Source organism: Bubalus bubalis, chromosome X (genome assembly GCF_019923935.1).
Source record: "Bubalus bubalis isolate 160015118507 breed Murrah chromosome X, NDDB_SH_1, whole genome shotgun sequence".
NCBI lineage: Eukaryota > Metazoa > Chordata > Mammalia > Artiodactyla > Bovidae > Bubalus > Bubalus bubalis.
In genome coordinates, this window is record NC_059181.1 from 120,534,178 (window position 1) to 120,547,038 (window position 12,861).

A 12,861-nucleotide genomic window follows, 5' to 3' on the forward strand; every position below is an offset into this window, starting at 1 on the left:
GAGGTACCATTTCACACCAGTCAGAATGGCTGCGATCCAAAAGTCTACAAGTAATAAATGCTGGAGAGGGTGTGGAGAAAAGGGAACCCTCTTACACTGTTGGTGGGAATGCAAACTAGTACAGCCACTATGGAGAACAGTGTGGAGATTCCTTAAAAAACTGGAAATAGACATGCCTTATGATCCAGCAATCCCACTGCTGGGCATACACACTGAGAAAACTAGAAGGGAAAGAGACACGAGTACCCCAATGTTCATCGCAGCACTGTTTATAATAGCCAGGACATGGAAGCAACCTAGATGTCCATCAGCAGATGAATGGATAAGAAAGCTGTGGTACATATACACAATGGAGTATTATTCAGCCATTAAAAAGAATACATTTGAATCAGTTCTAATGAGGTGGATGAAACTGGAGCCTATTCTACAGAGTGAAGTAAGCCAGAAAGAAAAACACCAATACAGTATACTAACGCATATATATGGAATTTAGAAAGATGGTAACAATAACCCTGTGTACGAGACAGCAAAAGAGACACTGATGTATAGAACAGTCTTATGGACTCTGTGGGAGAGGGAGAGGGTGGGAAGATTTGGGAGAATGGCATTGAAACATGTAAAATATCATGTATGAAATGAGTTGCCAGTCCAGGTTCGATGCACGATACTGGATGCTTGGGGCTGGTGCACTGGGACGACCCAGAGGGATGGAATGGGGAGGGAGGAGGGAAGAGGGTTCAGGATGGGGAACACATGTATACCTGTGGCGGATTCATTTTGATATTTGGCAAATCTAATACAGTTATGTAAAGTTTAAAAATAAAATAAAATTAAAAAAAAAAAAAAAAAAAAGAACTGTATTTTCTTTTCCTTTTTAAATTTCAGTATAGCTGATTTATAATGTGTTCATTTCTGCTGCACAACAAAGCGATTCAGTTGTGTGTGTGTGTTTGTGTGTGTGTCTATATATATATATATATATATATATATGGAAAACAATCATTGGAGGCTATCTGCCTCTTGTTGGCTTACAAAATCAAATATCCCAAGAACTTTTTCTTCTTAGAGGAAACCACGAATGTGCCAGCATCAATAGAATTTATGGATTTTATGATGAATGTAAAAAAAGATATAACATTAAACTATGGAAAACTTTCACAGACGGCTTTAACTGTTTACTGATAGCAGCCATCGTGGATGAGAAAATATTCTGCTGTCATGGAGGTTTATCACCAGATTGTCAATCTACGGAGCGGATTCAGCAAATTATGCAAACAACTGATATACCAGATCAAGGTTTTCTTTGTGATCTTTTGTGGTCTGACCCCGATAAAGTTGTCTTAGGCTGGGGTGAAAATGACAGAGGAGTGTCCTTCACATTTGGTGCAGAAGTGGTTGCAAAATTTCTCCATAAGCATGACTTGGATCATGTACATATGCATATATTCTTTTTTTTTTTTAACATATTCTTTATTGTGTGCTCAAAAAACTTTATTTTTTTTGTTATTATTTATTTATTTTTTTTACTTTACAATATTGTATTGGTTTTGCCATACATCAACATGCATCCACCACGGGTGTACACGTGTTCCCCATCCTGAACCCCCCTCCCACCTCCCTCCCCGTACCATCCCTCTGGGTCATCCCAGTGCACCAGCCCCGAGCATCCCATTATGGTTTATCACAGGATATTGAACACAGTTCCCTGTGCTATAGAATAGGACCTTGTTGCTTATCCATTCACTATTTAATAATTTGTATCTGCTTACCCCAAACTCCCAATCCTTCCCCTCTCCATCTCCCTATGCATTTTTTTTTAGCTCATTACTTGGAACAGAATTTATGCATGGAATATATTTATACTTTTAAAAACTTTATTCAGCTACTTAAAACTTTACGGTGCCCTATAAAATATATGATCTTTAGATTCATTGGTGTTTCATCAAAAATGAGATTGATAATTGTATTTAAAATGAAACACATTAACAAATCAATTCATGGGGAATTCCCTGGTGATCCAGTGGTTAGGACGTGGCACTTTCACTGCCAGGGCTTGAGTTCAATCTATGGTTGGGGAACTAAGATCCCATAAGTCGTGCAGCACACAAAAAGTTTGAAAAAAGAAATAAATCATTTCATTAATATTTAATAATCATTAGGAGCTGCTTGAATTGCCTGCCTTAAGGCCAGAGAGTGGCTTATATGTAATATTCCTATTTATGTTTTTGTAAGAGAGGATAAAAGGATACATTCTGTAGGAAGCATCATACCACTATGTAACTAATAATCGCTGTTTCAAGTCTATCTTTGGGAATGAAGTCGGGTATAGATAATAAATGAAATCAATATGACCATAATTTCCTCTGTATACCTGTTTAATCTTTCTTCTATCCCACCTCACTCTTCCTGTAAAAGTCTCTGCTCCATTAAGTTCATGCCAATTGCTGTTCAGCCCTCTCCTTCCCATCCCCACTGAAATCTCCTTCTGACCTGTAGACATTCCCCTTTTTGAATGAAGCTTCCTTGGTGGCTCAGATGGCAAAGAATCTGCCTGCAAGGCGGGAGACCTGGGTTCCATCCCTGGGTCAGGAAGATCCCCTGGAGAAGAATATGTCTACCCACTCCAGTATTCTTGCCTAGAGAATTCCATGGACAGAGGAACCTGGAGGGCTACAGTCTATGGGGGTTCCAAAGTCACACATGACTGAGCCACCAACACTCTCTGTACCCCTCCCCAGTCATCATGTTCAGCTCCACCTCAGCTACCACCATCACTCTGGGAAGTCAACATGCCCAGAATGCCCCAAGCCAATGAGGAAGAGCCAATGAGGAAGTCCTCTTTCCCCCCTCCCCCAACTCAACCTGGTACTTACCCTACCCCCCACCAGGGCAATCCCCACAAAGTTATCATGAGAAACCACTCCTCTGTAATCCATTTCAAGCCCCCCAACACTGACCACTTCCTCTATCCCTCCAGCTCTCTGTGGACTCATCTCTTGGACACCTCACTTCAACTCAACAGGATTACAACTGAGAGGAGCCAGAAGCACACCCATATATTTAAGTTCATTAATAACACGTGCAAGTGTTAACAGCACAGGGCTGCTTGGGCCATGGGAGATTTTGGCGATGAATAGGCCAGTGTGGACTCTTTCCGGATTCTGGGACTCAGGTATCAGCCATCCTTCCCACATCTGAACATTTCATGAACCTGAGATTTGGCATCCTTGTCAAAGACGTGGTAGAGCTGTGGGTAGTTGTCCTTTGCCCTGTGAATCTTGCAGTTGCTCTGGGTCTCATCGCTCACCAGCTTCAGAACGTTGGAAGACACGTTTTTGAGAATGGCAGAGAGGTAAATCTAGGTGGTCAAGTTCTGGTTATGGGCATCCTGGTTTCCCTGGAGGTGGTGATCCACATGGCTCTTGGAGAACTGCAGCTTAGTTTTCATGGTGCAGGGGAGTGTACGCTTCCTAAGCCCATCGGAGCTGTGATAGCTTCTATTTCCAGACATGATGTTTTGCTCTATTGACCTAGCTTAACCCAAAATTAGAACTACTGAAACACACAATCACAAGGACGGATTTCATAGATACTGTGCTGAATGTAGAACCCAGACACAAAAGAATACATACTATATATATACATATATATATGTTTATGTACATGAAATGTTGTATATATGTTTCAGTTCAGTTCAGTTCAACTGCTCAGTCATGTCCGACTCTTTGCAACCCCATGAACCACAGCATGCCAGGCCTCCCTGTCCATCACCAACTTCCCGAGTTTACCCAAACTCATGTCCATTGAGTCGGTGATACCATCAAACCATCTCATCCTCTGTCATCCCCTTCTCCTCCTGCCTGCAATCTTTCCCAACATCAGGGTCTTTTCAAATGAGTCAGTTCTTCGCATCAGGTGGCCGAAATATTGGAGTTTCAGCTTCAACATTGGTCCTTCCAATGAACACCCAGGACTGATTTCCTTTAGGATGGACTGGTTGGATCTCCTTGCAGTCCAAGGGACTCTCAAGAGTCTTCTCCAACACCACAGTTCAAAAGCATCAATTCTTCGGTGCTCAGCTTTCTTTATAGTCCAACTCTCACATCCATACATGACCACTGGAAAAACCATAGCCTTGACTAGACAGACCTTTGCTGACAAAGTAATGTTTCTGCTTTTTAATATGCTATCTAGGTTGGTTATAACTTTCCTTCCAAGGAGTAAGTGTCTTTTAATTTCATGGCTGCAATCACCATCTGCAGTGATTTTGGAGCACAAAAAAATAAAGTCAGCCACTGTTTCCACTTTTTCCCCATCTATTTGCCATAAGTGATGGGACCGGGTGCCATGATCTTAGTTTTCTGAATGTTGCGCTTTAAGCCAACTTTTTCTTTTGTTTTCTGTTTTCTTTTTTTTGAGATTTTATTTTATTTATTTATTTTTAATATAAATTTATTTATTTTAATTGAAGGTTAATTACTTTACAATATTGTATTGGTTTTGCCATACATTGACATGAATCTGCCACAGTTGTACATGTGTTCTCCATCCTGAACCCCCCTCCCACCTCCCTCCCCATCCCATCCCTCTGGGTCATCCCAGTGCACCAGCCTCGAGCATCCTGTATCATGCATTGAACCTGGACTGGCGATTCGTTTCACATATGATAATATACATGTTTCAATGCCATTCTCCCAAATCATCCCACCCTCGCCCTCTCCCACAGAGTCCAAAAGACTGTTCTATACATCTGTGTCTCTTTTGCTGTCCAACTTTTCCACTCTCCTCTTTCACTTTCATCAAGAGGCTCTTCAGTTCTTCTTCACTTTCTGCTGTAAGGGTGGTGTCATCTGTATATCTGAGGTTACTGATATTTCTCCCAGCAATCTTGATTCCAGCTTGTGTTTCATCCAGCCCAGCATTTCTCATGATGTGTTCTGCATATAAGTTAAATAAGCAGGGTGACAATATACAGCCTTGATGTACTCCTTTTCCTATTTGAAACCAGTCTGTTGTTCCATGTCCAGTTCTAACTGTTGCTTCCTGATCTGTATACAGTTTATGTACATGTATTTGTATATGTATATGAAGTTCTAGGTGAGTCAAAATTCTGGTTGCCTTTAAGGTGGAGGAGGGGCAGAATTGATTGTAAAAGGAACTCTCTGGATATGGGTGTAGATTACATGGATATATCAATGTTTTCAAAATTGTGCAGTTGAAACACGTGTATTTTAATGTATGTCATTCTTAACGATAAAAGAAATATACAAATGTTACAATCAAGTCTCTTGGGAATTGGGCAGGAGATATAGATGAAACAAAAATGGTAGAATGTTGACAGTTGTGGAAGCTAGATGATGGGTACATGAGGTTTCATGATTTTGTTTAGCTTATTTTGTTTTTTGTTTGAAATTTTCTGTAATTAAATTAAAGAAACAGAGGATGAAAGAATGAAAGAAAAAAGGTAGTCATTATTAATCCATCATGGTATCCTCATCTTAGAATCCTTTTTAGTCTGTTACACACACACACACACACACAGAGGTAACCAGAACAACTTACTCCTATATATTAAAGTATTTAATTTCAGGTGGTAGGATTTGAGAGATTTTTACCTTCTTTCTATTTTTCTGTACCTTCCAAATATATAATTATGAATATGCATTTCTTTTATAATCAGAAAAGTAAACTATATGAAAATTTGAAAATATAATTTTCATTGAGTTTTTCCTGTATTGTTACTATGGTTTCAAAAATTCAACAGACTTTACCACATTATCACTCTCAGGAAAAGCAATGCTGCTAATCATATTATTTGTTAGCAAAAAAAGCTTTTGCCAAGGTATGAGCCTCCAGGGCACTTTTTTTGTGAAGATAAAAATGCAATACTGCACAGGAGATCTGCTTATTAGACATTGGGCATGCTCTCTGTAGAACCAAAATAACTCTTCAGAAATTTCCTGCCAAATTCACAGCTAAACTGTTATGCAAATGTAACTACATCTAAATTAAAAGTGTTGAAATGATACAGCCAACAGACTTTGAAGTATGATTGCTTTTGGTGGTGTAGGCAGAAAGGTTGAGATGTTTTTAAGTAAACAAGCTGTATCACACTTTATTTTGTTTCCTGTTTGGTTGGGGATTTATAGTGTATGAGAAAGAAAAAGTGATAAGTGAAAATAAAACAGAGTGAAACCTTCATAGAGCCAAACAAAAAACTGGACATGAACTTAATTGCAGGTACAGTCTGTAAAAGTCTTAGAACCTTACACAAAAAAGGGATGATAGACTTTGTATTGTATATGTTGCAGTCTTATTATTTAGCTTTCTGTTTATATTTTGCCTCTCCAACTTGATCTTATTTATTTATTTTCAAGCTTTTTATTTTGTATTGGGGTAGAACCAATTAACAATGTTGTGTTAGTTTCAGATAGTTTGAGCAGTGAAGGGACTCAGTCATACATAACCGTGGATCCATTCTTCCCCAAACTCTCCTCTTACCCAGGTAGCCACATAACATTGAGCAGAGTTCCCTGTGCTCTATAGTAGGACCTTCTCCCCAACTTAATTTTAACATAGATAGCTCCCAATAGTGGAGAATCTATTTTTTACTTTTGGTTACTTGTCATTGGGCTATAAGCTCTAAGAGGGCATACTCCATCTTCTCCATAGTTATACTCTTAGAGCCTAGTTCACTACCTGAGACATGCTAGGCATTCAATATTTGTTGAATAAATGAACAACTACTCCCAATAGCATGTTATCTGCTGCCTTGTCCATAGTGGACATTGAGTAGATATGTGTATTGAAGTAGTTATCCATTAATCCATTTATTCATGCCATGAATATTATTGAGTGCCTGCTATGTGACAGGCACTCTTCAAAGTGCTGAGGACAGGACATTGAGCAAAACAACATTCCTGCTCCCACAGCACTTACATTCTAATGAAAAAATGACTATCTAGACAACATAACAGAATGTGATTTTTGGTCTTCATTGACATAAATGACAACTTCTCTCCATTTTCAATGTTACCATATTAAACAACTCTTGGGTACATTGGACCAACATTTCACTTCTAGGGCACTTCACGTTGCTAGGTGAATGTGATTAAGACTGGTTAAAGGTGACACGTATAAGCACACAAAATTATTGCAATTGGAGGACTTTCCAAGATAACACATGAAAATCATTACAGAATATACCGTTCTTAAAGACTGCATGCTGTAAACAACAAGAGAGATGGTTTCCAAAAGAAACAAAGATTCCTTTTATTGACAAAAGATGAATTGTTCCACTATGACTCTCCTCTTTCTAATTTCCTGGCTAGTCAAGAATCAATCAATACTCCTTAGACAGTACCCATTTAAGGCTCTGACAAGTGTTATTTTTTAGAGGTCATTCTTTAAGCCTTTCATTAATGAAAAGCAGTAGTGTAGCATCTATCGCCACTTCTATTCTGTTTCCTGGCCTTGCTCAGTCTGGGCCTGATATTACAAACAGCTGAAATCAGTACATTGTGATATTATGCAAATGTGCCCTGGCAGACTGAGCTAAGAATAGTGTGTGCATTGGGCTAGTTCACTTTATTTGGTGTATGGATGAATTTGGCATTTTTAAATTACAGAATTGTATAGACACTTTAAAAATCTCTGCATTTTCAGTGTCTTTCCTTATGAAGGTTAAATAAACCCAAATCTGTGGAACAACCTTAAACTTGCCGAGTTTAAAACTAGGAATTCAGAGAGAAAGAAAGAAGAGGGCATTGCATTGGGAAAGCAGATATTAGTGTGTTTCATGATGTCCTTTTGGATGAGTTACAGAAGTGTGGGCTGCATGCCCAGTAGAGCTTGGTGGATTCAGCCATGGTCGATTTACTGTAGCCAAAAGGTGCTCATTAGAGCTCATTGCAATCCTGAAGGGAACTTTCTAGTATCATACAGAAGAGCTGGAAATTTGGTCTTGATCTGTTCAACAATTTTTCAGTGACTTGGAGGAGGACATCCATAACATAGGTATAAAATCTGCTTATCACAAGAATTTGGTAGGGACAGTGAATGTATTTTTAAGACATAATCAGGAGCTTTAAAATCTATCCCAGCTAGATACTTCCTCTGAATCTAAAAGCTGAACCTTGATTGATATAAATAAATATAAAATTTTATATTTATGTCGATAAAAGGCTTTTTTATTTTAAGGGAATTTTTAGTCAAATATCAGGGAATACTTCTCATTTCCAGGCTCTAAATTAACTGATTGTTTTCATAAGGCAGCCAGCGAAAGATTTTGAACTCAAAAAATAAAAAAAGAATTTTTCAACAAAATATGATGGGGATAATATTAAAGAACAATCAGTTTTTACCTGTAATGATTTTTCAACCCTAGTTGCAATGTTTCTTCCTTTAAAAAAGTCTGAAGAGTATAATCGCCACCCTTCTTCACTTTCTCAGGAGAACCAAGCTCCTTTGGCATCACCTGTTCAGTGCATCTTAGAAGCATGTATGTCTGACTCGTACAACCAAGATGATTGATAATCATAATGTCTAATCCTGAGTTTTCCTTTCTCATTTGGGACAGGAAGAAGTGGGCTTCTTCTATACCTAAGGGCTTCTCTTGTGGCTCAGCTGGTAAAGAATCTGCCTGCAGTGTGGGAGACCTGGGTTCGATTCCTGGGTTGGGAAGAACCCCTGGAGAAGGGAAACACTACCCACTCCAGTATTCTGGCCTGGAGAATTCCATAGTCAATGGGGTCACAAAGAGTTGGACATGACTGAGTGACTTTCACTTTCTATACTTAAAATTACAAAAGAGCCAACATACATATTGTCTTAGGACAGAAAGCAAGATGTAGAATTTTTTGAAGAGCACCTCGCGATTTGTTCCCTTCCCTTGTAAAGCATGCAATACATCAATTATTTGGGAAAAGAAGGGCCAAGTACTGATACCACTCTGTAGGAATACAAATGAGAGTTTATTAGGCCCACTTTAAAAAAAAAAGAGGATTGTCACATGGAGAATTGCAAAAAGCTCCTGGCTTGGAAGGACAGGACTTTTCAAGTGATTCCTGGCACTGTACTGAAAGGAGCATAGTCGGGGAGAAAAAATCTCAGAGGTTTTTCATTTACTGAAAGTATAAATGAGTGAAGTATAAAACATAACTTCCCCAAAGCTAGTGTAGCCTTGGTTTTATTAAACAAAGTAAAATGTCCAAGAAAAAGAGTTAACGGCTCAGCTTTGTTATATGCTAGTCAGACCATCCTTGTATGTGTTCTGTTCTTTTTAAATATTTATTTGGCTGTGCAGGGTCTGAGTTGCGGCACCTGGGATCTTTAGTTGTGGCACGCAGTATCTTCAGTTACAGCATGCAAACTCTTAGTTGCAGCATGTGGGATCTAGTTCCCTGACCAGGGATCAAACCCAGGCCCCCTGTATTGGGAGTGCAGAGTCTTAACCACTGGACCACCAGGCAAGTCTCTGTATTCTGTTCTGACACTGTAGTTTGAGAGAGATTCACAAACAGAAGTATATCCAAACACTGCTATCCTTAGAGAGGATGGCAATTCTGGAAGCTACGTGATATGGGGAGTGGAAGAAGGACCTGGGAAGTTTAATCAAGAGAAGAAATGACTAAGGGAGGACACAATAGTGAACTTCAGTTGTGGGAGGCCTTATGGCCAAGGATAAATGGAATCTTTCTCTGGCGTCTACAGATTTAGAGCAGGACTGAGGAAGGAGGCAATGTTTGGCTCAATTTAGGAGAGATCCATGTAGCAGAACTCATCAAAAATGGAATGGGCCGTCCACAGAGACAAAAATGTCCCTACCAGTGGGATGTGTTTGAAGAGGGAATCTCAACATTATGTGGGGCTGGAGCAAAATAGGCCTGTGGTCTCCACCATTCCTAATATTCTGAACTTGTGCAATGACATCAGAGGTCTAGTTCTGAACAACACTGAAAGAATCTTCTGTTCTTGCCTAGCACCTCTTTCTTAATCAGTTATTAAGGTCCTTTTCAGTGTGTCTTGCATCATTCTTGTATTATTTTATAGTGATCTGAACATTACAATATTCTCCTAATTGAAAAGATACATAAAAATTAACATGTGCACATTCTTTGGGGATGGTGGTTAACAAATTGGCTTACAACAATGGTTAAACATCTTCCATCTCTGTACAGTGGTGTCTTTGCTGTGTAAATTTGCCATAAGATCCATCAACATGTATACATATGGCTGAGTCCCTTTGCCGTTCACCTGAAACTACCACAACACTGTTAATTGGCTATATCCCAATACAAAATGTTTATTGTGTTAAAAAATGAATAAATAAATAAAAATTAAACAAAGAGGTGACTTAACCTTCCTACTCCTTTTATCCGGGGTGCTGTGGGTTTACTCTGACCAATAGAATGTGGCAGAATTATTATCATGTGGCTTCCGAGTCTAGGCCATAAGAAGCTTTTCAGTGTCTGTTCTCACTTGCTTCTATGGCTCCAAGCTTGTATTTCATCCGGGGTTAATTTTGAGGATGAGATACCACATGGAGACTGAGATTATGTGGTGAGAAAGAGGGGCCCAGCCATCACAGCCCTTAGTAGTGGAGCCCCCAATAGGGGAGAGGGGCATCTAGGACCAGCCAACCCACCAAGAGACTGAACATGCCTGAGTGGGTCCATCTGGCATCATGGGGAAGAGAGGTGAGCCATGGCCCCTGAGCTCTGTCCAAGGTGCCAACCCAGGAAATCATGAACAAATGAATGGCTGGTGTTTGACAGAGCAGTGTGTTATGCAACAATAGAAACCGATAGGTGCTTTTACTCTGCTAATTTTGTTTCTAAGAATAACCCTATGCGTGACATATGTACACACATGGCCGCTAGAGTGTTTCTAATAAGGAACAAAACAGAAAAAATAAAAGAGAAAGAACTGGTTTACAAAGCATAGCATATCCATGTAATGGAATACTCAATAGCACTGAAAAGAAATCAGGTGGTTCTCTATTTATACGGGTGGAAAGGTGTCTAAGGTATATTGTTAAATGAAAAAGCCATGTTCACGACAGTGTGAACAGTTAACCTCATTTATCCAAATAGACAAGTCTAGGCATAGGCATCATGGGAAAAGACCCTCATGCTGGGAAAGACTGAAGGCAAAAGTAGAAGACAGCGGCAGAGGATGAGATGGTTAGGTAGCATCACTGACTCAAAGGACACAAATCTGAGCAAACTCCAGGAAGTAGTGGAGGACAGAGGAGCCTGGCTCCTGCAGTGCATGGGATCACAAAGAATCAAACATGACTTGGCAACTAAACAACAACAGGCATAAGTGTACATGTTGTAGACACACAGTAACCATCCAGAAGGATGCACAAGAAGTTAATAGTTTAGCTAAGGAGCTGGGCTGGAAATAGAGGCCTTTATACTCTCTATTCTTTTATATACTGTCTTATGAGTGTATATTACTTAAACAAGTTAGTTAAAATCAAATTGCCAACATCCGTTGGATCATAGAAAAAGCAAGAGAGTTTGAGAAAAACATCTGCTTCATTGACTATGCTAAAGCTTTTGACTGTGTGGATCACAACAAACTGTGGAAAATTCTTAAAGAGATGGGAATTCCAGGCCACCTTACCTGCCTCCTGAGAAATCCATATGAGGGTCAAGAAGCCAGAATTAGAACTGGACATGGAACAACAGACTGGTTTCAAATTGGGAAAGGAGTACGTCAAGGCTGTATATTATCACCCTGCTTATTTAACTTCTATGCAGAGTACATCATGGGAAATTCTGGGCTGGATGAAGCACAAGCTGGAATCAAGATTGCTGGGAGAAATATCAATAACCTCAGATAATCAGATGACACCATCCTTATGGCAGAAAGTGAAGAGGAACTAAAGAGCCTCTTGATGAAAGTGAAAGAGGAGAGTAAAAAAGGTGGTTTAAAACAACATTCAAAAAACAAAGATCATGGCATCTGGTCCCATCACTTCATGGCAAGTAGATGGGGAAACAATGGAAACTGTGGCAAACTTTATTTTCTTGGGCTCCAATTTCACTGCTGATGGTGACAGCAGCAATGAAATTAAAAGATGTTTGCTCTGTGGAAGAGAAGCTATGACCACCCTAGAAAAAGCATTACTAAAAGAGACATTACTTTGCCGACAAAAGGTCCATCTAGTCAAAGCTGTGGTTTTTCCAGTAGTCGTGTATGGATGTGAGAGTTGGACTATAAAGAAAGCTGAATGCTGAAGAATTGATGCTTTTGAACTGAGTTGTTGGAGAAGACTCTTGAAAGTCCCTTGGACTGCAAGGAGATCAAACCAGTCAATCCTAAAGGAAATCAGTCCTGAATATTCATTGGAAGGACTGATGCTAAAGCTGAAACTCCAATACTGTGGCCACCTGATGTGAAGAACTGACTCACTGGAAAAGACTGAAGAATATAGGAGAAGGGGACAAAAGAGGATGAGGTGGTTGGATGGCATCACCAACTCGATGGACATGAGTTTGAGCAAACTCCAGGAGTTGGTGATGGACAGGGAAGCCTGGCATGCTGCAGTCCATGGGGTTGCAAAGAGTCGGACACAACTGAGTGACTCTTTGCAACACATTCTGTGTAGTATCACCACGTTAGTATAATTGAAATACCCTTTTTATGATGTCACTCCTCTGTTTACTGAGTCTCAATAACTCCCCACTGCTTAGCAATGGTCTTCAACGTGAGGGATGTTCTATTTATATATTTAAGCTCATACAGTCAGAAAGAAAAAAAGCTCTGCTACTTTTGAATATCTGAAAATACACTGGCACACTCCCTTGTTATTTACGTGACCATCTATTGCATGAGGGAGACAAGTGGTCC

The 12,861-nt window shown here is 39.6% G+C and overlaps 1 pseudogene; it reads left to right on the plus strand.

Moving 5' to 3' along the window:
• Positions 1 to 969: 969 nt before the first annotated feature.
• On the plus strand, positions 970 to 3,529 carry LOC123331697 (annotated as a pseudogene).
• Positions 3,530 to 12,861: the final 9,332 nt, after the last annotated feature.